The sequence below is a fragment of the Bolinopsis microptera genome, chromosome 13, assembly GCF_026151205.1.
Source record: "Bolinopsis microptera isolate Bmic1 chromosome 13, MBARI_Bmic_1.0, whole genome shotgun sequence".
Taxonomy (NCBI): Eukaryota; Metazoa; Ctenophora; class Tentaculata; order Lobata; family Bolinopsidae; genus Bolinopsis; species Bolinopsis microptera.
Genome location: NC_087084.1, coordinates 15,667,075 through 15,692,143, shown reverse-complemented (window position 1 = coordinate 15,692,143; position 25,069 = coordinate 15,667,075). Strand labels below are relative to the sequence as shown.

General features: G+C 37.0%; 1 long non-coding RNA gene across 1 annotated transcript; it reads right to left on the bottom strand.

The window, feature by feature from the left end:
* Positions 1-2,269: 2,269 nt before the first annotated feature.
* On the bottom strand, positions 2,270-9,408 carry LOC134825294 (uncharacterized). The gene is made up of 4 exons (XR_010161530.1): positions 8,643-9,408; positions 7,383-7,470; positions 3,403-3,537; positions 2,270-3,195 (listed from the first exon to the last, which is right to left on the bottom strand). It is a non-coding gene; the product is annotated as an uncharacterized LOC134825294 (long non-coding RNA).
* Between the last annotated feature and the right edge of the window lie 15,661 nt (positions 9,409-25,069).

The window sequence follows — 25,069 nt, the reverse complement described above, 5'->3', positions numbered from 1 at the left end:
TAATTGTCAATGATAATGCACCCCAGCACTAGGCGCGCGCGGCGGCTTTGATGTTAGCGGCTACAAGCTAGGCAGTTGTAGCGCGATGCACGACTGGGTCGCGCGCGCGCATCCAATAATGCTTCTCGCAACCGTATGCAGATCGGCGAGATGCGAAGGATTGACATCGTGAATCAAGCTAGGCAGCTGCAGAAAAAATGCCGCGCGCGTTCAGCGTACGGCTTTTCGTTTTTGATTTTACAAATGACAAAGCAACTTTTAATGATTATTAATGGAATTATCGGATATTTATAATTCAATATCAATATGTATTGATTCTTCTGTGGAAAATAAAAATTGTATTTTACTTAAAAATTGTATTTTACTTGAGAGTAGGCCCTGCCATCTCGAAGTGATAATATGTAATAATAATATCATAATAAGTGAAACAAATTTTATTAGTGAAACAAATTTAAAATTTTATCCTTTATTTTACAATCATAATATAATAATATTTATAAGCCTCCGTTTTGAAAGTTTTAAATTTTAATATATTCACATTTCTATTTAAAATTCAATTTAATGTATAAGTCAATAACTGGCCGCCAAAGCCGCGCATTCTTAAAAACATGATTAAATTGTTTATGATTATACGACAAATAGAAATAAATTTAAAATTATCCGTGGTTTTAAAAAAAAAAATAAATTATAATCTTACCTAAATCCAAAGCCAGCTTTGTAAAATTTACTTTTAGATCAAAATATATCGTCAATTCTAAATATTTACAATGCAACATTTCATTAATTTACATACAAGCGTACTCCAGCCCCTGCACGCATCCGTTCTTATGCGGCGCGGCTCAAGCCGCGCACGCACGTATTATTTTATACTTTTTGCTTTCTAATAAATATCGTGTCAATGTGTACGTCTAAATGTTCATGCTTTGTGTAAACCGAATCCAATTGAGATTAGTGACAAGGATAAGGACCCAAGTGCCTGTACGGCTTTTTCGGACCCCTGTGGACCACTACTCTTGAAGTCGCTCTACAACTATTGAACATTTATAACTGTTATATAATATATAACGACATTTGACAATTATTATCATTAATCTATAATCTAGCTGTCTTGCTGAGGGGGAGGAGTAAAACGCTTCACAAACTAAAGTGCTTACAACATACAAAATTTAAAACCATCAACACGGTTATAGTTCATATCAAGGGCCAATTTGGTATACCTCTATTTCGTTGTAATATCTAGTATATCTTCACATCTTAATACTATAATGAAATACAATAGGATACATGTTTCGAGAAAGAAAGGTTGGTCCGATTATTAACAAAAGTAAACAAAAGTCCATCAGGGACTCCACGGAGTCGAAAAAGGTACACGGCTGCTGTCTGGTGCTGCTAGGCATTTATTGATCAAGATGTTTTATTGTATTGGTTTTTGATGATTCTATTGTTCGTGACTAATCAAGTTCTAAGTGGGGGTATAAAGTACTGCTTAAGATACTTCGTCATCTCATGTCCAGTATAATGAATAAGATAGTAAACAATATAGTTTCAGTAGTTGACCCATACAGTTAAGTCCGTCATAACTCACAATTGTTTAGTCATCTGTCAATTGTCAAAGTCGTTGTGTGTTTAGTCGCTGAGTTAGCAGTAAGATAAGTTGTTACGCGCGCGCGCGTTTAATCCCGTCGACGTGAGATGTGACAATGAAAACGCTACAGAATTATTGTTTTCGCGCGTTACGTAGAATTTACTAGTGTGTAATACTGGTTAACACTGGGTGTACATTGATTCACGATGTCAATCCTTCGCAGCTCGGTGAGGCACAGTGGTGCATCTCGCCGATCTACCGAAGGATTGATGCATAACAACAAGACACGCGCTAAAGACGCGCATTTTCTGAGTGATGTTAACGATAGCTTTAAATTCACTGATGTCATTATTATTCAGCGTGACCGGTAATCGTTTAAAAATCAGAAGGAGAAAACACATGTTTAAATTACTAAAAAAGGAGTATCACTTTACAGGATTGAATTTAAATATAGTCATAATAGATAAGAGAGAAATTTCTTTCCCTTTGAATCAATCAAACTAGATGAATTGTTGTAAATACTTAGATCAAACTATCAATCTACAGGCTATCGTCAAACATGTTGCAAGGCGTCATCTTCAGTGACATAATAGATAAGAGTTTATGAACTATCATGCCAACTTTAGAGACGGTAACCACATTAAACTAAAGTTTTCCCAATCAAAATAAAGGGTTTATACAAAATAAAAGGTTTATGCACTAGACTGCGAGACAATTAACCTTATGCAATGCAGGTTAGTATAACTATAATATCGGACTGAGTTGAAATTTCTGAGAGCATGATACCCCAAAATAAATATATGCCTGTGTCTGGCAATAGCGTTCAGATGGCTTCCGAACTTGTGCGGATAAGATAATATAAAAAATACAAATAAACTATAATAACAATCTGAAAATTAATGTATCAGTACAGATCTTATACTCGAAATCAGGCACTTTCAAAACATTTCTCTTAAATTATCTTTCTTAACACCGTTCAATTGTAACTTTAAATTAAAATATTATGATGATCCGGACGATGATAAATATTAAATTACAACTGATTATATTTATGGATTTCGGCCTGTCGATGCTGGAAGCTGATCAGCTAATCGTTAATCGTTACCATGTGACAAGAATAGTATGATGAACCTCCCAATCAGTATCTATGTATCAAAAGAAAATATTGATCTAATTCAACTCGTCGGGAGCCCTTTTGAAACATCTCGAAGTTAGAGTGCAGAGTGCATGATTACTGATTATCAGCACGATTGGGTGAAACAAAGACGAAACCGTGTGTTGATTAGAATTAAAAGAGGAAGATATTTAGTGATAAATTGTGCACTCTTGCATTTAAGTTTTAATTGTTAGACTTGTTCGATGTAGGGCCTTTAATTTAACCTAATACTAATGCAGTTACTTAATACTTGGTAAGTCTAGGGAAAACAGGTGCTAGTTGTCGGAAATGAAATGGAGTCTGTTCCTGATCGAAGTTACATGATGCTGATAGATTTGATGCAGCTCAGCACTCAGCAGCCACTGTCTTCAAATAGAGTGTTCCAGTTCTGCAATCTGCAGTCTCAAATGTTTTCGCCCAGCTTTTCTTTTCATCGTGGTTATAGAAGACAGACCTGAAGAAATACTAGTATAATGATAATATAGGTAACATGTCCAGAATGAGTAAAATTGTATTATCGGCAAATTTACTTATGTGAAAACTCCCAACAGGGTGGCGCTGGCCCAGAAGTAACTGCACACAAGCAACCCTTTAATGATCACGCACGTAATTTGTGTGAAAATATGTAACTCATTTAACGAAGTCAGTGAAAAGAACCTACCTTTATTTACCAATGTCGATTTTTTGCTTGTGATGAAGTAGTCCTCGCAAATGTGAGATATGTATGTAGTTTGTTTTTAAAAGTAGGATTGTAGTCATAGTCGATGTATAGCGACGGTAGTTTACCAGCAGCTCCCTGTACAAATAGAAATGTGGTTTTTATATAATATTACTAGTTAAATTAATGAGTACAATGCAGGAATAAAAAAATGTGTCTTAAATGTTTTATATTAAATGTGTTATAATTATATTAACCACCTTATATTCGTATAATATGTACTCACAAACAATGATAGTCCCAACTGTTTTTAATTGCTTATAATTTAAACCTTCTTATTAAATAATTTAGATGACTGTGTCTGATCTAAAATTGCACGAGAAATAGAGAAAATTAGGTCTCAGACAGAACTCGACCGGGATATAACCGGCGCAGCCGGAATACCGGCTGGTATTTGGCGATTTTGTACCGGTACCGGCCGGGATTTTTGGTTTTAGCCGGGATTTTTCCAAAATAAATTCAGTTTTTCTCAACGTTAATTTGAGTCCAAAATTAACAAATCTGTGAACATTTTCCTAAAACATTTTGACGAAGTCATTGAACAATGGAGACTGGAGTCAATCTATATCTAACATAATCATGGGTGTACGAATTATGGACTTCTTTCTGACTTATGACTTAATTATTGTGACTAAGTGTCACGGCTCACGGTCTTGTGTTACCGAGGGACAAGTAAAACAGAGTTCTCCGGGTAAAGAAAGCATTAATAAATGCTATTCAGTATTCATCCTATTCAATTATTCAGTTAAGGTGATGTAAACTGTAAAGTGATAAGCTCCAACGTCAAACACCATGTTCAATTAAATAAGTTTAAGTAACCAATACCAGATCACAGGATTGTTATAGTTACGGAGACTGTTGGAAACGATGCAAACCAGGATCGGACTCCTATCAGAAATAGTCGACCACCGGTCCAGCCTCCCTCAAACTCAAATGCCCTACCACTACCCCAGACCACATCCACCTCTTCAGCCAGGAACAGCGCTCCCACTATACCACTACCAGCAGTTCCTACCGCCTCAGAGGATACACTGCACGTGCCCGTTATTCCTCATGCCTCGTCTTAAATGTCCAGTCCATGAATCCTAGTGCATCAAGTGCGAGTATATGGGAAGTGCCAAAAATCTCAGCTCTTATTCAGGAGAAATCCAAAAACCACTCGTTACCGTTTATTGCACTTACGGAAACGTGGCTCAAGTCCTACATGTCAGACAAATACAAAATGTGCATCACCTCTTTCTCCTGCTGAGCAGAACCTCCCCCTTAAAAGTAAACAAATCTGCATCGCCTCCCAACGACAATCCAGATATATTAAGCAGCAGAGACAATCATTTAAGGAGACTTCGATATCTATCAGGATCATGATTTTACTGCCTGAGAACTCAGCACTTCAGGATGAAACATATAATATTTGGTTTTCTCGATTTCATTCATATTTAGACAGAAGTCCGTGTAGATAATTGGTTATAGAATAATTGGATATAATTTTATGCGAAGTTGTGTCTGCGAAAATATACGTGTGAACTGGTCATCCCGCAAATGCTGAAAAAGTAGATGTTACCTATCATAAAATAACCGCTCGCACCGTACAGTGTACACGACAGAGTTGTGACTGCGTTTACAAATTCTTTATCATATTGATGTGTTGCCATGGCAACCGAAACTCCATTGGAAGATCGGCCTGTAAGGCATAATCATGATAATACACAGTATCAAAACATTGCCATTGATATCATAGCAACATTCCAGAGATTAGATTATGTGTGTGTAAGAAAATGTATGTTATAGTATTATACAGTCTGCTAGAACATTCCGTTTACACATGGTGGCCGATAACAACTTGTTTAATTTATCTCCGAATTACACACAAATTTCTGAAAGTTTCGTAGACTTAAATCAATTACAGAGGGTGTGGCTATTGGCCAGCCCCTCTATTTCACTATTATGGTTGAAACTATAAGAATACAGATTATATTGTTGTACAGTGATTTTACAAAAGTCGAAACAGTAAACACCAATTTGTAGGATAGGTACTTTAAATCACACCAAAATTGGTCCCAGAATGCAATGAAATCTGATGGCGTCTTTTCAGTGAAAAAGAGGCCACACTCTCTGTAATTGATTAAAGTTTACGAGACCTTTAGAAAATGAGTTATATAACTTGCAACTTAAACTAAGATAAATTGAGTATTTATACTCAATTTATCTTAGTTGCATGAGTAATATATATATACTACCCACTATACCACTACCAGCAGTTCCTACCGCCTCAGAGGATACACTGCACGTGCCCGTTATTCCTCATGCCTCGTCTTAAATGTCCAGTCCATGAATCCTGTGCATCAAGTGCGAGTATATGGGAAGTGCCAAAAATCTCAGCTCTTATTCAGGAGAAATCCAAAAACCACTCGTTACCGTTTATTGCACTTACGGAAACGTGGTTCAAGTCCTACATGTCAGACAAATACAAAATGTGCATCACCTCTTTCTCCTGCTGAGCAGAACCTCCCCCTTAAAAGTAAACAAATCTGCATCGCCTCCCAACGACAATCCAGATATATTAAGCAGCAGAGACAATCATTTAAGGAGACTTCGATATCTATCAGGATCATGATTTTACTGCCTGAGAACTCAGCACTTCAGGATGAAACATATAATATTTGGTTTTCTCGATTTCATTCATATTTAGACAGAAGTCCGTGTAGATAATTGGTTATAGAATAATTGGATATAATTTTATGCGAAGTTGTGTCTGCGAAAATATACGTGTGAACTGGTCATCCCGCAAATGCTGAAAAAGTAGATGTTACCTATCATAAAATAACCGCTCGCACCGTACAGTGTACACGACAGAGTTGTGACTGCGTTTACAAATTCTTTATCATATTGATGTGTTGCCATGGCAACCGAAACTCCATCGGAAGATCGGCCTGTAAGGCATAATCATGATAATACACAGTATCAAAACATTGCCATTGATATCATAGCAACATTCCAGAGATTAGATTATGTGTGTGTAAGAAAATGTATGTTATAGTATTATACAGTCTGCTAGAACATTCCGTTTACACATGGTGGCCGATAACAACTTGTTTAATTTATCTCCGAATTACACACAAATTTCTGAAAGTTTCGTAGAATTAAATCAATTACAGAGGGTGTGGCTATTGGCCAGCCCCTCTATTTCACTATTATGGTTGAAACTATAAGAATACAGATTATATTGTTACAGTGATTTTACAAAAGTCGAAACAGTAAACACCAATTTGTAGGATACTTTAAATCACACCAAAATTGGTCCCAGAATGCAATGAAATCTAATGGCGTCTTTTCAGTGAAAAAGAGGCCACACCCTCTGTAATTGATTAAAGTTTACGAGACCTTTAGAAAATGAGTTATATAACTTGGAACTTAAACTAAGATAAATTGAGTATTTATACTCAATTTATCTTAGTTGCATGAGTAATATATATATACTCTCATTTTTTTAGAGCAAACGTAATTTAAATGGCTAAACACAATTCAATAAAATCTGGCTCGATCCGATTATCCAAACTATCAAATAAATGCGAAAATGAACCTTCTTTTGAAAACAATGAACACAAATATGTTTCGATTTGACAAATTTCTCGAACCAGTGGTGGTAGTAAGTCATACCAGAACCAATTATTTCAATTGGGCACTCAGTGACTGAGCTATTAATGCCAACGTTTGCACACTGACTTTTGGCCCACCCTGTATATTTATAATATACGGCTGGAAAAAATGTAACTGGATATCTGCCACAATGCTGCTATTATTAAGGTTAAAGTAACATTTAGCACATAAAGAAGTCTGGTTTGCTAGGTTTTAATTGGTCGTATAATAACAAATAAAAATGAGTTAAGACTACAAAAACGGTCGATAGAACCTAATTATAATACCTGTATCGAGAACTCGACTTCAATGCACTGATAGCGTTGGTACTAACATTCTATCAAATTATGTCATATCTTGAGACTTGATAGCTGCCTGAAACAGTTTTGAGTCAACATTATCGTGATATTCTAGAAATTGAAACCAATTCTCAACTTTAAAAAAGCAGGTTTCAATAAATGCCATAGAATTAAATTCTACCTTTTTAAATTTTAAGAATTTGTTGATTTATTAAAATTCTGTCTCAATTAATATATAAGGGTACATGCAATGTATTTCGACACGCACTGTAGACTCACTTATTGGATTCGTGCTAGATGCTGTGTACGTCACCCTCTTAACCGCCTCTATGGCGAAGATGAGGATGGTAAGTGCAAGTACAGTAATGTGAGGAGAGGATGGGTATCATTTAGCACATTTTTGCTGTAGGTGTAAAGTAGCTCTTAGTCAAGGAGTATATAAATGACGGCACGACAAGGTTCTGCAACAGATCTCTGAACATGTTATCTTGTGAGCGCCGAGTGAACACTTATAAGAACAAGGCCAGCGATGTAAGACAGTATCATTGACTTAGTCCATGCTGGGAGGAAAAAAGCAAGTACAGACGACCGAAAGGAGTCGTGGTTTGGGATCCTGAGTGGGTCTCGATATTGGATAGTGCTTTTATATATCGGACCTTATGATATTCTCAAGGTCACCAAGACGGCACAGTCTTATGGCGGGAGGTAACGGTACCATCTAAAGAGCAGATTGCTGAATCATACAAGTAAAAACTCTACCGGTACAGCAGTCTTACAGCAGACTGAGATTCAAGCGAAAGAATTGTGCTGTTATAATTATGCGGTTAAAGTTCTAGCACCGGGAGTAGTTGTTCACGGTTTGGAGAGAGCTGAGTAGGCTAGTACGGGATAGAAGGGAAGAAGCAGCTCACTGTTCCAGATGGATCTACTTCTTATCAAGTAAGAAGGAGTGGTAGGTATAGTAAGGAAGATTGGAGCCTAAGAGTTAACTTAACATCTAGAGGTACCACAAACTTTATCTCGTCGCCAATTGCGAGCTTTAACGGGTTTCCTCAAGTGACTCGATGGTTTAATTGTGACAAATCATGATACGAACTTTGATGAACCCATAATAGTATAGTGCAATAATACTATGATAGTATTCTCATAAGTTCTACCCTTGCAACCGAGTACAATGTACATACTAAGTGATATCAAGCTGCAATCTAAAATTTATTAATTGAATCTCAAAATAACTTCAAATTTTACCTAATAATTGCGACATCGTTGGAAGTGAGAAATAAAATACATTAAATTTTAATCCAATTCTGCGAGAGAAGATTTGCCCAGACAGCTGACAAGAATGTATTACCATACTTCCTGTAAATGTGGTAGTTATTAGGTCATATCAAACTTGAAAATTATGTCAAAGTTTTTCTCAGTCTCTGGTGTCAATCACCAGTAGAGTGCCCAGCCGCACCAAAACAACCTGCGATTTTTACGTGGGAAACATCGTATAATACACATGCTATACACTCTAGTTTTATAGCAGCTACTGATATCATGCGGCAGTATTAATAAGCATACAAATTCAGCGCAAAAAATTGTAAAGACGACACAAATTCATGCGGGATGTTAATAAATGTGTCCATGTTGAACTCAAACTCCGACAGAATAATATTTCAAATCGGATATATTATAATTAATCAAATGGTATCTGCTCATGTTCCGTCTATATAAACTACAAAACTTAATAAATTAGTGAAGTTCTGAAACAAAGATCACGACTAGGTTTTATCAAAATTGAAAAGAAAACCGATCGAAGTGCACTAGAGATATAGTTTAAGTTTAAAGGGTCATCATTACTAAAATCTCTTCCTAGCTCCTAGCAATCAAGTTGTTAATCCTAGTTCTACACCTAAACAAGTACAAAATTACAGCCTTACATTTTGAAATTTTTCGATATCCAGCTCAACATAAGACTTCGATACCAATAATGCATAATGGGTACATACCGATGATCGGTGTTCGTAAATATTTGATTATTTATAGTATTGAAGTTTAAAATCTTCCTAATTATGTAAGAATAACAAAAGGAATCACGTACTAGTGTGCTGTTACGAAAAACAACTATTTAATAAAAATAAATTAACAGTATTCGAGTACAAAATTAAAAATACAAACTCCAACATAATCGACAGACAAACTCAATAAATGAAGATTTCGTCGTGAAACGAGCTATATATACAGCTATAACGTAGCGCTCGACTCCAGTCTGAACCAAAATTAAGTCGCGTTCGTAGGAAATTGACCACCAGCTGCTGGTGGTTCGAATGTTGGTTTGCACACTACTGTGGTTGCGAGAAGCATTATTTGATGCGCGCGCGACCCAGTAGTGCATCGCGCTACAAGGTGTACACTGAGTGTAAGTCGCTAAGTTTCATATACGAGCCGAATATTTCTAATTTTGAGTGTATCGTGAGCATGTTTTACAGTGCAATTGTTCGGTACTAGTGTGTTTGTGTGTATATATAAATATATCATCTGTGGAGTATGGTGTGTGGACTGTGGTAAATAATGTGTTTAGTTGGAGTGCAGTGGTTGCATGTATGAGGAAAGATAAGTGGTTATTTTAGTAACTCACATTAATCAAAACTTGAGCTTATTCGTGGCAAAATTAAGCTCACACCAATCAAGTGTATCATGCTTGAATTGCAATTCTTGTAAAGCAATTTTCAATGTATTCTTAAACCCGTTTGTCGGAGTATTAAAACTTATCTTACTTGATGTTTGTCGACAGCTGTTCCACATGTAGGATGATTGGTAGATGAATTGTGAGGATGGTTGTGATGTGATGAAATAATCCTCTCGTCGTGGTGACCTGTTAAATGATGAGTACAGTGATAATGGTTCCTCTAACTTATTAATTTTGAATAGTTCTAAGAGACAAGTGTACTTATACAGGTTGTGAACAGTTAACAATTTCTGATTCTTAAACAAGGGCTTAGAGTGTTCTTTTTTGTAAAAGTCCACACCTAGTCTTTGCTCACCAAATGGTCGTGTCCGGGCACAAGTTCTAAATTTTTCTAAGTAAGCTTCTTTATCCCCAAATAGAATTCTTATACACTTTTTCTGTGTTTTAAAGAGAGGTTCGAGTCGGTTGTTGCTAATACCACCCCATACAGATATTCCAAATCCCAAATGTGATTCGAATAAAGTATGGTATAAATCCTTATAATACTGTTTAGGGACAATGTGTCGTATTCTGCATAACTTACCTACTTCACATTTAAGTTTTGAGTTAAGTGACCGTGTGTGAGTTTTCCAATTAAGTTGATCATCGATAATGACACCTAGAAATTTAGCTTCTTGGACTTTTTTAATGACAACATTGTTCAAAGTTAATATGTTCTCGTCATTTTCTACTTCCTCTTTGGCACGTGACGGTCTAAAGTGGATAAAACAGCATTTCTTAATGTTAATATGTAATAAGTTTAGTTTCATATACTTATAAACAGATGCTAAAACTTCATTTCCCTTTTCGTACAGTCTTCTGACACATGTTTCTTCAATAAATATGTTAGTGTCATCGGCAAATAGTATAAACGTTCCTATAATTGATGAGTTTCGGATGTCATTTATGTAGATGATAAACAGCAGGGGACCTAAACAGGACCCTTGGGGCACTCCGTAGACAACGGGCAGCTTCTCAGAGTCTTCACCTAATACTGAGACATACTGGTATCTATTCGACAGGTAACTTGCTATAAGGTTGTTTGCATTTCCACGGATCCCATAATTTTCTAACTTATGCAGTAACTTTTCATGTGAGATTGTATCAAAAGCTTTGCTAAGATCAATAAATATTCCAAGTACGTGTTGTTTTTTCTTGAGACGTGATTCTATGTGGTTAACTGAGTAATTTAAAGCATAACTAGTCGAATGATTTTTACGGAATCCGTACTGGTTTTCATACAAGGAATTCTGTGAATGAAAGAAGCTATATAATCTGTTGAATATAATTTTTTCAAATATTTTACCAAATACTGCAAGTGTCGACACAGGTCTATAATTTTCAAGGAGTTCCTGGTTATCTTTCTTGTAAATTGGACTAATCCTTCCAATCTTAAGGTCATCAGGGAATATGCCATCTTTCATACATTTATTGTACAGTACAGTAAGTAGAGGAGTGACTATTTTTGAGGACTGTTTTACAACATGAATAGGAATATCACTTGCCTTACCGTTCTTAAGTTCAGATATGATTTTGCTAACCTCGTCTGTTGTGCAGTCATGCATGTAAATGCTGGAGGTGTTTGAGAGCGGTAAATAGTCATAGAAACTAGGTAGATTGTTTATGTTCATTTGACCAAGTTCATTGTAAGCAGTATTTAGGTCAGAGGCCAATGATACGAAATACTTATTGAATTCGTTTGCTATGATCCTCCTGTTCGTTATCTTAACGTTGTCTATGGTGAACAGCGGCTTTATTTCACGCCGCCGTTTTCCTCTTATACTATTAATTAGTTCCCAGGTCTTTTTACTATTCCCGCTATTTTCTGCAAATTTACCAGAGAAGTAATCTGTTTTCACTGTTTGACGTGTTTTCTTTAGGACTTTTCTGTATTCTTTGTAGATAAGGTAGCGACTACGTTTTAGTGAGCATTCAGGGCACTGGCAAATCCCGCCCTTGTTATCAGTTTCCCCGAGTTTACATTTTCTATTTCTTATCTCAACCCAATTTTCGTACAGTTTATGCTGATTATTAATTGAGCAAATGAGACCGGGAGTTATCCAAGGGTTAACCTTAACAGTTCTCTTAGAGGTTTTCGGGGTTTCTAGTTTAAACGATTTTTCGATGCAGTTTTTGTAAGTGTCATGGAATTCAGTAAAGTTATGGATTATTTTAGTTTTAAGCTCATCTTCAAGATCCACTAGGAAGCCGTTAACATTTGATTGACAGAAATCGTAATACTGTTTCATAGAAGTTTTTCCAGAGTTGACTTCAACATTCCAGTTAAATATGTTAAAAATAGGCGAGTGGTGAGTTATTCGTTCTTTTAGGGTGCCTGAAGTAATAACATTCTCAATGTCGTTGGTAATTATGTTGTCTATGCAAGATGCTTTACAGCCTGGTTTTTCGTGAGTAGCAATAGATATTAACGGACAAAATCCTTTACTGAACAATATTTCTTCATATTTTTGTACATTTTTGTTATCTTTATCATGAAGATCGATATTAAAGTCTCCAGCTAGATAACTAAACTTCGGCATGTGATCAAGAAGGTTAGAAAGTTCAACTAGAGCTTGGGAAATACAGCCACTTGGTGGACGATACAAAACACCTACATTAACAGGTTGATCTTCGTTACTTAATGATAAGACAAGTATTTCTAGATGTTCTGTGACTTGTGATATATTTTCAATTACTGTAGCATTTAATCTATCGTCAACATAAAGGGCTACTCCAGTGCCCTTTTGTTTGTTAGGTGCTGTGTCCTGATAGTAACTATTATAACCGTCGAGCTGAAATAGGTTGCTTAATTCTTTCCCAGTGTTGGTTTCAGCTAGGCCTATTACGGAGAATTTTGTTTTGTACCTACAGGTTTCAATGGCAAGGTTGTCAAAATTTGATTTATTTCCATCAATATTTTGAAAGAGAATAGATGATTGTTTCTTTACTTGGTTGCAGAGAATATTGGTAAGGTCAGATGCAGTGTATGAGTTACAATTATTTAAAGTATTCGAGATTTTGGTTGTGTATTCGTCTAGGTTGTTGTCGTCGTTGTCATTGTCAGTGAGTAGTTTAAATGGGTTGTATTTAACCTTGTCTAAATGGATACAACGAGTACAGTAAAACTCATTAGATTGGCTATTTGTATTGGATTTGCGATAGCATTTATGGTGCATTATGCAGTCACAGTGGAAACATTCAACTATTGTTTGGCCGATGACTATGTTCTTAGAACAGACAAGACATACCTCCTTAATGAGGGGAGTCATGTGGTTGGTAGCCATCCACGTGACCCTGACTAGCAGCAGCAGGAACAACAGGACCAGTTTCTCTTCCAGCAGTCACATCCCTGTCGATACCACCGTTAATCCTGAGAAGAACAGTGTTACGAATAAATTGACCTAACTTTGCTAGTCCCCTCCAGTTGAGGTGAAGGAAGTCTGGTTTTTGGTGTTTGTTGAGGTCGCGAGAGAGAGAGCGGTCAAGTAGACCATCTCTATCACAGAACTCATCAAATCCATCCACATAACTGACACCAAAATTGGACGGGAGCAGCCTGCGTCGAATCAAACTGTTAAAATATATAAGTTTTCTATTTAAGTCAGCACGTTTAGAGGGAATTGCTGGACAAACAAAAACATGTATACACGGATTGACAGATTGTATCTGTGCAATCTTTGAAGCTAATGCGTTATAAATAATTTCAATGTCATGTTGGTTCTTGACGTCTTCGTTTTTGAGGTCGTTGACCCCGCACAATATTACACAGTTTCTATACCCCAACGTGACATAAGGATCTATATTATCAATGACCGGAGCGAAGATGCGTTTGCCAGGTAACCACTTGCCGAATGACTTAGCAGGATCAGTACCAAATTTCAAGCCTCCAGTGTTTGAATCCCTGATGATGCATGTGGCATTTCTGTTCAACGAATTCACGGATCTAAGTGTGATGCTGTAACGTAGCCCTTCTATATCACCTGCATCAATACGATGGTCGAACAGTGCTTGGCTATGACGTGTCATAACATACAAGGACCGTGGGTCACATTGCTGCTTGTGCTTATCAGTGCCTGTGTGAGAGTCAGAGAAAGAAACCTGACATGCAGAACCAAGCGAGACAGTGAATATTTTAGACTCTGGATGGATGGTAGCCTCGTCATCAGAGTGTCTAGGTAGCTTGCTGTCTGTTCCTTCAAACCGATTTACTAAGCAGCTGTTGATCTGAGGTAGATCACCCTGGCAGAACTCATTATTGATTTTGTCAATGAGTTCCTTGAGAACCGATGGTATTGCCTGTGGCTTTTCAGATGACTTGGAACCTGGGTAATCATACCTTTCCCCATATGTTAGGCAGGAGCGGTCGTTCTCAACTTTGAAGTGACTGCTGTCCTTAACAAAAAGTTCTCCTAAATCATTTGCTGTTTGCTGATCAATGTAGTCATCTTTGAACATTTCCACAGGTTTCTGCTCATGATTGGGTAGCTGCACAGGGACTGTAGGGACTGGAGAACGAAGGTGCTGAGTAGGAGGTCCTGGATGCAATGGGGTGGGAGGAATGCAGGGGCCAGGATTATGCAATGGCTGTAATGAGTCTAAGGATTGTTTCAATTCACTTATGCCTGCAGCTGCAGTGTGCTCATTGGCACAGAGTACAGTGAGCTGTTCAGAGATGTCCTTCAGAAACTGCTCAGATGAAGCTGAGGGTGAGGATGGTTCTGTAGATGGTCTGGATGACAGAAGTTTCAGGTCCTTCTGAAGTTCGGCAATATTAGTATTGATTGATTCTAATGATTTGTCATGAAGCTTTATTTCATTATTTAGCCCATTAAGGGAGTTCTCTTTAAGAAGCAGGTGTTGAAGGTGAACGTCGAACTGGGAGAGAGTGTCAAGGTTCCTAGAGAACTGTTCGAAGTCAAATTTTTCAAGAGCTGAGCCTGCTGAGCTTGCTGATGCCACGAGTGCACTGACAGTTTCAAGATTCTTAACAGCTGTAGATGCTTCAAAATCTGAGTTGGCCTGTTGCAAAGCCCTTGTGTTCCTGCAGCTGTAACAAAATTCACCTCTCTGTTTCTTCAGTGTTGATACTGGTGCCACGAAGCAGTATGGGCACAGCCATTCTACCATGGAGTTGATAGCTGACCTCGTTATACCCTTCATAGACAGGCAGTCCACATGCCACTCTTGATGACACTTAGAACAGTCAATGAGGTAAACTTTACCGTTAAAAGAGCGTTGACATGGACATTTCTTCTTGTCCCTATGTTTCCTGTTTTCCTGATCTTCATTGTCCACTGTAGATTCAGCTAAAATGTTGCGAGACAAGCTATTAGATGTTTTAGGAGTACCTGAATTCTTCCTAGTATTTGTCGCCATTCTCAAGTCAAATATAAGTAATACTGACCAAATAGATCCGACTTGGGGTCGGCTCCCGTTAAGTGTTTTGTTTTGGAGGGGATTAGGACTTCAGAGTTGATGACCCTAGTAAAGTGTAGATGACCCTAATAGAGTGTAGATGACCCTTAGCTTAGTACGCCCCTTCGGGGGAGTTGTAACATACCATTCCTGAACACTCAAATTATTCGTCTCAATCATAAATTTGTCTCAATCATAAATTTTTATCAGCGTAATTCAAAATTAAATAAAAATTTTGTAGCGCGATGCGTTACTGTGCCGCGCCGCGCACTCAATGAGGCTTCTCTAGATCGGCGAGATGCGCTACTGTGCCGCGCCAAGCTGAGATGAATTGACATCGTCAATTAAATAAAAATTCTAAAACAGAAGTGAACGTTATTTTCAAAATATTTCATTAACCGACTTGTTTTCTAAATAAACATAGTTAAACTTGAACATCCGATATAATAGTAAACTCGTGGATATTAGATATGCTCATGAGATGTAAAATACGCTTTTTACTATAAACTACTCGAAAATTCGTCTCAATCATAAATTTTTATCAGCGTAATTCAAAATTAAATAAAATTTTGTAGCGCGATGCGTTACTGTGCCGCGCCGCGCACTCAATGAGGCTTCTCTAGATCGGCGAGATGCGCTACTGTGCCGCGCCGAGCTGAGATGAATTGACATCGTCAATTAAATAAAAATTCTAAAACAGAAGTGAACGTTATTTTCAAAATATTTCATTAACCGACTTGTTTTCTAAATGTCATGTTTAAATTTCATAAATCGATATTCCATGATTGTTTTCTTGTGAAAAAGCCCTGAGGGTATTATGGTTATGGTTGGGATTAAATTAGGTTTTATGTAAAAACCGTTTTGTTCGGCTGCAAAACCGTAAAAACCCAAAACACGCAATAATTTTTGGGCGAGCAAAATAGGTTTACTGTTTACTGGGCCAGGCGTTACTGGGCCGCGCTCAACCTGTCATTCCGCCGAATTTCTATTAATGAACATGATAGCCTGAGGTCCCCAGGTAAGGTCAGGCGGCGCTCCTAGCCTGTTATTCCGTTGTAGCGCGATGCGTTACTGTCCCGCGCCAAGCACACAATTATTGTCATACGTTGTATGACCCGCCGCGCACGAAGTGCGCGGCTTCCCCTGTATCGTCAGGACGATACATAGTGAAACGACCGTGGGGGTCGCAACGTGATACAACACAATTATGCTTCTCGCAACGACATCGCTAGATTATCAAAATGCATTGTAGCGCGATGCGTTACTGTGCCGCGCCGCGCACTTAATAAGGGACAAGAACTTTTTTAAACTTGATTTTGACCTATTTTTGGTATGTTATTATATTAGCCCTGCATACTCGTCCTATGTCAAGAAGAATCCAGATTATACTGCTAATACCTTCTCTGCTCTTGACTCTATCTGTATCAGACTACGTCAAAAGGGAGAAGTTATTATGTGTGGCGATGCAAATGCAAGAACTGGAAAACTCCCAGACTATATCCTTTCCTGTAATGCACCTGCCATCCATGACATCTATAACGACATTGGACTCGAGCACGACATAGAAGAACCAAGAAATAATTCTGACCTTACAATATCTGAACCCCACTGCCAACACTTTCTTGACATGGTTATCAATAACCAACTCAAAATTCTTAATGGTCGTACCCTTGGGGACACCACTGGAAAAATGACCTGTCACAAATACAATGGAAGCAGTGTGGTTGACTATTTTGTAATCACCTCATGGGCAAGAGATCATGTAAACTCTCTCCAAGTAAAAGAGTTTACATCATACTCTGATCATTGTCCATTAGTCTTGAAACTCACTACATTTGAACCATTTGTCGCAAACTTCCAGCTCCCAGACTTTTCTAACTTTCCTTGTGGCTATAAGTGGGATAGCAACACCTCCCATTCACTATTTAAAAAAGCCCTTACCTCGCCCGAAATTATCAACAATCTGGAAAGCATTGTGACAAATGAATTTAGCAGTACTCTGGAGGGCAATCACGAACTGAACGATGCAGTCATAAAATGTCTCCACAGTGCTGCTGATATAGCCTTAAAAGTGAAAAAGCCTCCCAAAAATTCTGCCCGTAAGAAATGGTTCGACCCACAAGTCAACTCCTCACGGCGGAACCTAAATAGGCTAGCAAACCGGCTTGGTAGTAAGCACTGTAACTGTATCCTCAGACGAGAATACTTTAAGCAACGCAACAAGCATAGCAATTTTGTAAACAGTAAGAAAGTAGCTTTCCTTAAGAAGTTAAATGAAGCTATAGAAGAAGGTCACATACTCGACTGGAAAAAATTTAAACGGCTTAAACAAGAACATGACACTAGCCCCTTACTTGACAAATTTGATTTAGCTAGCTTCCATGACTTCTTTGCATCCCTTTATAAAAAACCAGACCAGGAGCCAGATCTCACTCACCACAATCACAAACATTACCCTGAACCACCAGATCTGGATATCCTAAATAAGCTCATGTCAGAATCTGAAGTGACCTCTGCCATCAAAAATCTCAAAAAAGGTAAAAGTTGCTCAAACGACTTGATATCCAACGAGATGCTTCAGAGCGTAACTCCGCTTTGTCTCAAAGCCATCCTCAAAAACTTCAACCACTCACTGGTCTCTGGTTACTATCCATGGCACACCAGCATCATTACTCCTATTTACAAGTCTGGCAACCCTTTCAGCCCGGACAACTACAGAGCAATAGCTGTTGGTATCATCAGCAAATAACTTTATCTTATTTTTTACAAGGTCAGGCAAATCATTAATATACAGAATGAATAGGAGAGGGCCTAGAACTGACCCCTGAGGAACACCAGATAAAACATGTTTAACCTCGGACCATTGTCCTTCTACAGAAACCCTCATAGTCCTGTCTGTCAGAAAATCTTTAATAACATCTAAAACCTTTCCTTTGACACCAAAGCCTTCCAATTTAGACAGAAGTCTAAAGTGGGGGACTGTGTCGAACGCCTTACTAAAATCAAAGTATAGAAGATCAACCGGGGCACCTTCATCTAAAATGTCAAGAATGTCATCAAATGTCTCTAAAAGATTAGATAAACACGATTTACCCTTAACAAATCCATGCTGATGCTTCGAAATTCGATGTTCTAGAAAATTTAAAACATGTGCTCTCACCAACTTTTCATACACTTTGCACAAAATACAAGTTAATGAAACTGGTCTATAATTTAAGGGGTCTGATTTAATACCCTTTTTAAACAATGCTACAACAGATGCAGATTTCCACACTGCAGGTAAAGATCCTGTATCTGAACACTTTTGAAATAATTTAGTTATTGCTTCAACAAAATTGTTGTCATAAGCTAGCGATTTCAACAACTTCGGATGAACACCATCCGGACCAGAACTCTTAAAAATGTTAAGCTTTAAAAGTTGCTTTTTTATATCAGAACTGTTGACTTCCATATCATCAATATCATCAATACTCTCATTGTCAGGTCTTAAATTCTCAGTTTTAGGGAGAGGGCCAGGTGGTTCACGCACAAAAACAGAGCTAAGCTTACTTAGAAAAATTTAGAACTTGTGCCCGGACACGACCATTTGGTGAGCAAAGACTAGGTGTGGACTTTTACAAAAAAGAACACTCTAAGCCCTTGTTTAAGAATCAGAAATTGTTAACTGTTCACAACCTGTATAAGTACACTTGTCTCTTAGAACTATTCAAAATTAATAAGTTAGAGGAACCATTATCACTGTACTCATCATTTAACAGGTCACCACGACGAGAGGATTATTTCATCACATCACAACCATCCTCACAATTCATCTACCAATCATCCTACATGTGGAACAGCTGTCGACAAACATCAAGTAAGATAAGTTTTAATACTCCGACACAGTTAGTTTTATATTAGGAAAGAAAAATTTTAGGAAAGAAAAATTTTTATTTACCACAAATAATCAATACATAATGTTATATTCATAAATAAATTCAAATTTCAATTTCAAACACATATACAGTACGCCGCGCACACAGCCACAATTTAAAATTGTTCAGAAATTCGTAGGTCAGCTGTAGGCGCCGCGCACAGGATCTATTTAATTGTTAACTTACAATTACATGTCACATTTCTTAATTACTAGAGCCAAAATTTCATAAGCAAAATAATTTAAAAGATATTTCTGTCGTTTACTCAGTACAGGCCGTGAGCACTGCGATCTAATTAATATAATAATGGAGAGATTCCAAAAAACCGCGCGCTCGTTATTTATTGTGATTAAATTGAGTGCGCGCCACTGTGAACAGCAGTACCGCTCAAGCATGAATTAGTACTGAGCGGTACGCAGTTCTGCGTAAGGCGTAGACATTTGTAGCACACGTTTCATTCAACTAATCCATTAATCCATGTGACATGTACAATGTAATTATATTAAAGCAAAAAGAATATTAATTTTAATAATAATTGACGTAAACATATGTGTTTAAATAACATCTATAATCTAGCGAGTTACTAGTACCGTTCGCGTTTGTTTGTATTCTTGATTATATATCTTTACACTAGCCTATATTATGATGGAGATATACATTATATAATTGCTCCAATATTCAACACTGCTAAACAACAAATACCTACTCGCCCATCGATGAAGCAGTCGCCAAAACAAAGCTCAAAGTTAATATATCTTCGTACTTCGTTTTGGAAACTGTAGAATTCCAATAAATAATTAGTGTTTCAATCGTGTATTCGATGGGCAAGCACTCGCCACTTGAGGCCGAGACAAACGGCACCAGCTCCGCCCCGCAACCGTGAAGTAAGGCGGGGCGGTGGTGTGCGCCGTTTATACGGCCCACATGCCACAGCACGAGACATTTTGAGCTCCAAGACTTAAGACTATAAAAGTCCCGAATTAAACGTAGCGACTTACCATCGTCAGCCGTCAAAAATTTAGAATTTGTATGTTATAAACTCTACACCTGCTATCAGTCTAACATGTAATTTAGTTTGTTATTGGCTAAATTTTCAACTCGATTAAGCGATGCAGACGGATGAACTAGGCTTCTCCTCCGTCAAAAACACAATGAGAGGGGATTGTGGAAGGACACGAACACTATTCGTTAACTCGTACCCCGGGTACCCCCTAGAACTGTGTCCCATCAGAGAGAGCCCATCACCCGTCAGATCGAAAACAGTGTTTTAGTTTTGATATATGCTGTACCAATTACAATAAATGGTAAGTCAAGGCTGACGTTGGTAGCAAAGTATAAAGTGACACGTCACAACAAAATAACCACTACACACTACACACACTATACGCTATAACTATTGTACACAGTACACAGTATAACTAAAATATGAAATATAAACAAGTTACAAGAGACAAAAGAGTTTACAGAAGAGTTTTACATCGGCTCAGCACCGCCAGGACATTGGCTATACACGTGGGTCAATTAGTTTGATTTGGTATGGTTCGACCGGGAAAGTGGTCGAAATTAGTGCTCTTAATGAGTCATCACTGTCGTCTGAATATTAGAGCGGGAACTTCCCAAGTTTCGGCCGACAACGCGCGCGCATAGCATCGGCGCGCAATGCTATGCGCGCGCGTTTCAATATTGCTGAGTCATTCGGCGGTTGCGCTCAGCGTAACTTGGAAATGAGTTGTATGTTGTTTACCTAAATTCAAGCATGGTATTCATAGATAAGCTTGTCAGTCAGTAAGTGCTTAAGTGGGAATAACAGGCAAATGAATATCACTTCATAATCAGAATTCAGTGAAATTTCTGTCACACCACTCAGTTCCATACCGGTTTTGAGCTCTTAGAAGTGACTGTTTAAGTAAATTCTTGACAGATCCGCATGTGGAGGTGAAATTTAACGGGCCAACTTTACGGAATTCGTTCCACAGCCATGCAGATTTATAAATAAATTGATTAGTTGGAGAGGGTGTAATGAACAGATTATCTTTCCTATTTGATATGTTGAATAAGTAGTATAACGAAATTGGTACTCGTGACTTAATGATCTTAAAAAGTTCCATTAAACAACGGTATCGGTACAGGTTCTCTGTAACAAGTAATTCATGTTTTGTGAATAGAGGCTTAGTGGACTCTTTAACATAGAATTCAGATCCTAGACGTTGAGAATTAATTGGTCTTGCTCTAGCACATGTCTTGAATTTGTCTACATAAGTTTCATAGTCTCCAAATAGAATCCTGATACACTTCTTTTGAGTAATAAATAGTGGTTTTAACTGATTATTGGGAATACCTCCCCAGACAGAAATAGCATAACCTAGGTGTGATTCAAAGAGAGAATGATATTAACTCACATGATATTATTGTCGACTTAGACTGCTTGGATGTATCACATCTCAACCATTTTTGGGTGTGTTACTTTGTTTTGGGCTTCACTTTTAAGCTTTATTGATTTTATCTATAAAATTGCATCTCCATTGATATTTATGTAACTCGAAAAACTTTTTCTACCAAAAACGTTTTTGATCGGGAATCGTCTTTAAATTATTTTGGGGAATATTTTGACTTGATATAACGACGTCGTCGTAATGACACAAGTGACTGATCAACCACCTTATTTGATAGTGTTTTTAAAAATAAAGTATTTATACTTTATTTTTTAATGTGAAGCGTTTACTCTTCCCCCTCGGAAATTAATTAGAAAGTTAGATTAATGACAATAATTGCCAAATGACGTAGTAGATATAGATGTTCAATGTTGTAGAGTGATTTCAAGAGTAGTGGTCCACAGGGGCCCGAAAAAGCCGTACAGGCACTTGGGTCCTTATCCTTGTCACTAGTCCCAATTGGATTCACTTTACACAAAACATGAACGTTTACAATTTAGACGTACACATTGGCACGATATTTATTAGAAAGCAAACAGTATAAAATAATACGTGCGTGCGCGGCTTGAGCCGCGCCGCATAACAATTTATGCGTTTAGGGGCTGGAGTACGCGTGTTTACAGATTAATGAATTGTTGCATTGTGAATATTTAAAGTTGACGATATATTATGATTTAATAGTAAATTTTTCAAAGCTGGCTTTGGACTTAGGTAAAATTATAATTTATTTACTTAAAAGAAAAAACCACGGATAGTTTTTAATTTACATAGTCGTATAACTATAATCAAGTTAATCCTGTTTTCAAGAATGCGCGGCTTTGGCGGCCAGTTATTGACTTGTACATAAAATTGAATTTTAAATAGAAATGTGAATGTATTAAAATTTAAAACTTTCAAAACGGAGGCTTATAAATATTATTATATTATGATTGTAAAATAAAGGATAAAATTTTAAATTTGTTTCACTAAAATTTGTTTCACTATATTTTTAACTTGGGGTGTAAATATTTTTAGGGTTTTTATTTTTTAAATTTCAGATCTTTCATACTATTTGTTACTAAAATGCTCATTGTAGCCTATAATATTTAGATTTTCATCATCATCAATACTCCGACAAACGGGTTTAAGAATACATTGAAAATTGCTTTACAAGAATTGCAATTCAAGCATGATACACTTGATTGGTGTGAGCTTAATTTTGCCACGAATAAGCTCAAGTTTTGATTAATGTGAGTTACTAAAATAACCACTTATCTTTCCTCATACATGCAACCACTGCACTCCAACTAAACACATTATTTACCACAGTCCACACACCATACTCCACAGATGATATATTTATATATACACACAAACACACTAGTACCGAACAATTGCACTGTAAAACATGCTCACGATACACTCAAAATTAGAAATATTCGGCTCGTATATGAAACTTAGCGACTTACACTCAGTGTACACCCAGTGTTAACCAGTATTACACACTAGTAAATTCTACGTAACGCGCGAAAACAATAATTCTGTAGCGTTTTCATTGTCACATCTCAGCGACTAAACACACAACGACTTTGACAATTGACAGATGACTAAACAATTGTGAGTTATGACGGACTTAACTGTATGGGTCAACTACTGAAACTATATTGTTTACTATCTTATTCATTATACTGGACATGAGATGACGAAGTATCTTAAGCAGCACTTTATACCCCCACTTAGAACTTGATTAGTCACGAACAATAGAATCATCAAAAACCAATACAATAAAACATCTTGATCAATAAATGCCTAGCAGCACCAGACAGCAGCCGTGTACCTTTTTCGACTCCGTGGAGTCCCTGATGGACTTTTGTTTACTTTTGTTAATAATCGGACCAGCCTTTCTTTCTCGAAACATGTATCCTATTGTATTTCATTATAGTATTAAGATGTGAAGATATACTAGATATTACAACGAAATAGAGGTATACCAAATTGGCCCTTGATATGAACTATAACCGTGTTGATGGTTTTAAATTTTGTATGTTGTAAGCACTTTAGTTTGTGAAGCGTTTACTCCTCCCCCTCAGCAAGACAGCTAGATTATAGATTAATGATAATAATTGTCAAATGTCGTTATATATTATATAACAGTTATAAATGTTCAATAGTTGTAGAGCGACTTCAAGAGTAGTGGTCCACAGGGGTCCGAAAAAGCCGTACAGGCACTTGGGTCCTTATCCTTGTCACTAATCTCAATTGGATTCGGTTTACACAAAGCATGAACATTTAGACGTACACATTGACACGATATTTATTAGAAAGCAAAAAGTATAAAATAATACGTGCGTGCGCGGCTTGAGCCGCGCCGCATAAGAACGGATGCGTGCAGGGGCTGGAGTACGCTTGTATGTAAATTAATGAAATGTTGCATTGTAAATATTTAGAATTGACGATATATTTTGATCTAAAAGTAAATTTTACAAAGCTGGCTTTGGATTTAGGTAAGATTATAATTTATTTTTTTAAAAAAACCACGGATAATTTTAAATTTATTTCTATTTGTCGTATAATCATAAACAATTTAATCATGTTTTTAAGAATGCGCGGCTTTGGCGGCCAGTTATTGACTTATACATTAAATTGAATTTTAAATAGAAATGTGAATATATTAAAATTTAAAACTTTCAAAACGGAGGCTTATAAATATTATTATATTATGATTGTAAAATAAAGGATAAAATTTTAAATTTGTTTTACTAAATTTGTTTCACTAATGCCCATTCTTTAAACTGGCTTACTTATACTACTTAAAGGGTGTTTATAAATTTTATTTAGTTTTCTATTGAATTTATATTGAATTTTTATATAGGGTAATTGTTATATTATGTGTATATTGTTTGGTGTATGGCTTTTTGTCCTTGACTGCTTTGGTTTTGGAAGGACAGGTAACTAACGGGGCAAGGAATGCGCATGCCTGGAAGCTTTTGCACACACCGAAACGCTAGAGAATGTGTTCTAATGAAGTTTTAGTAAGAATTGAGGGAGCCAGTTATGTCAGTAATAAAGAGAAACATAACAATTATCTTTGGTTCCATCCTTATGTGGCAAAGAAGCGTTTTATAAATCTTTATTCCACTGGGAAGTTTTTAAAATAGGATAATGTTTTTGATGAAATTGTTTTTAAATATTGTATTTGATAATTAATTAATGTTGGTGGGG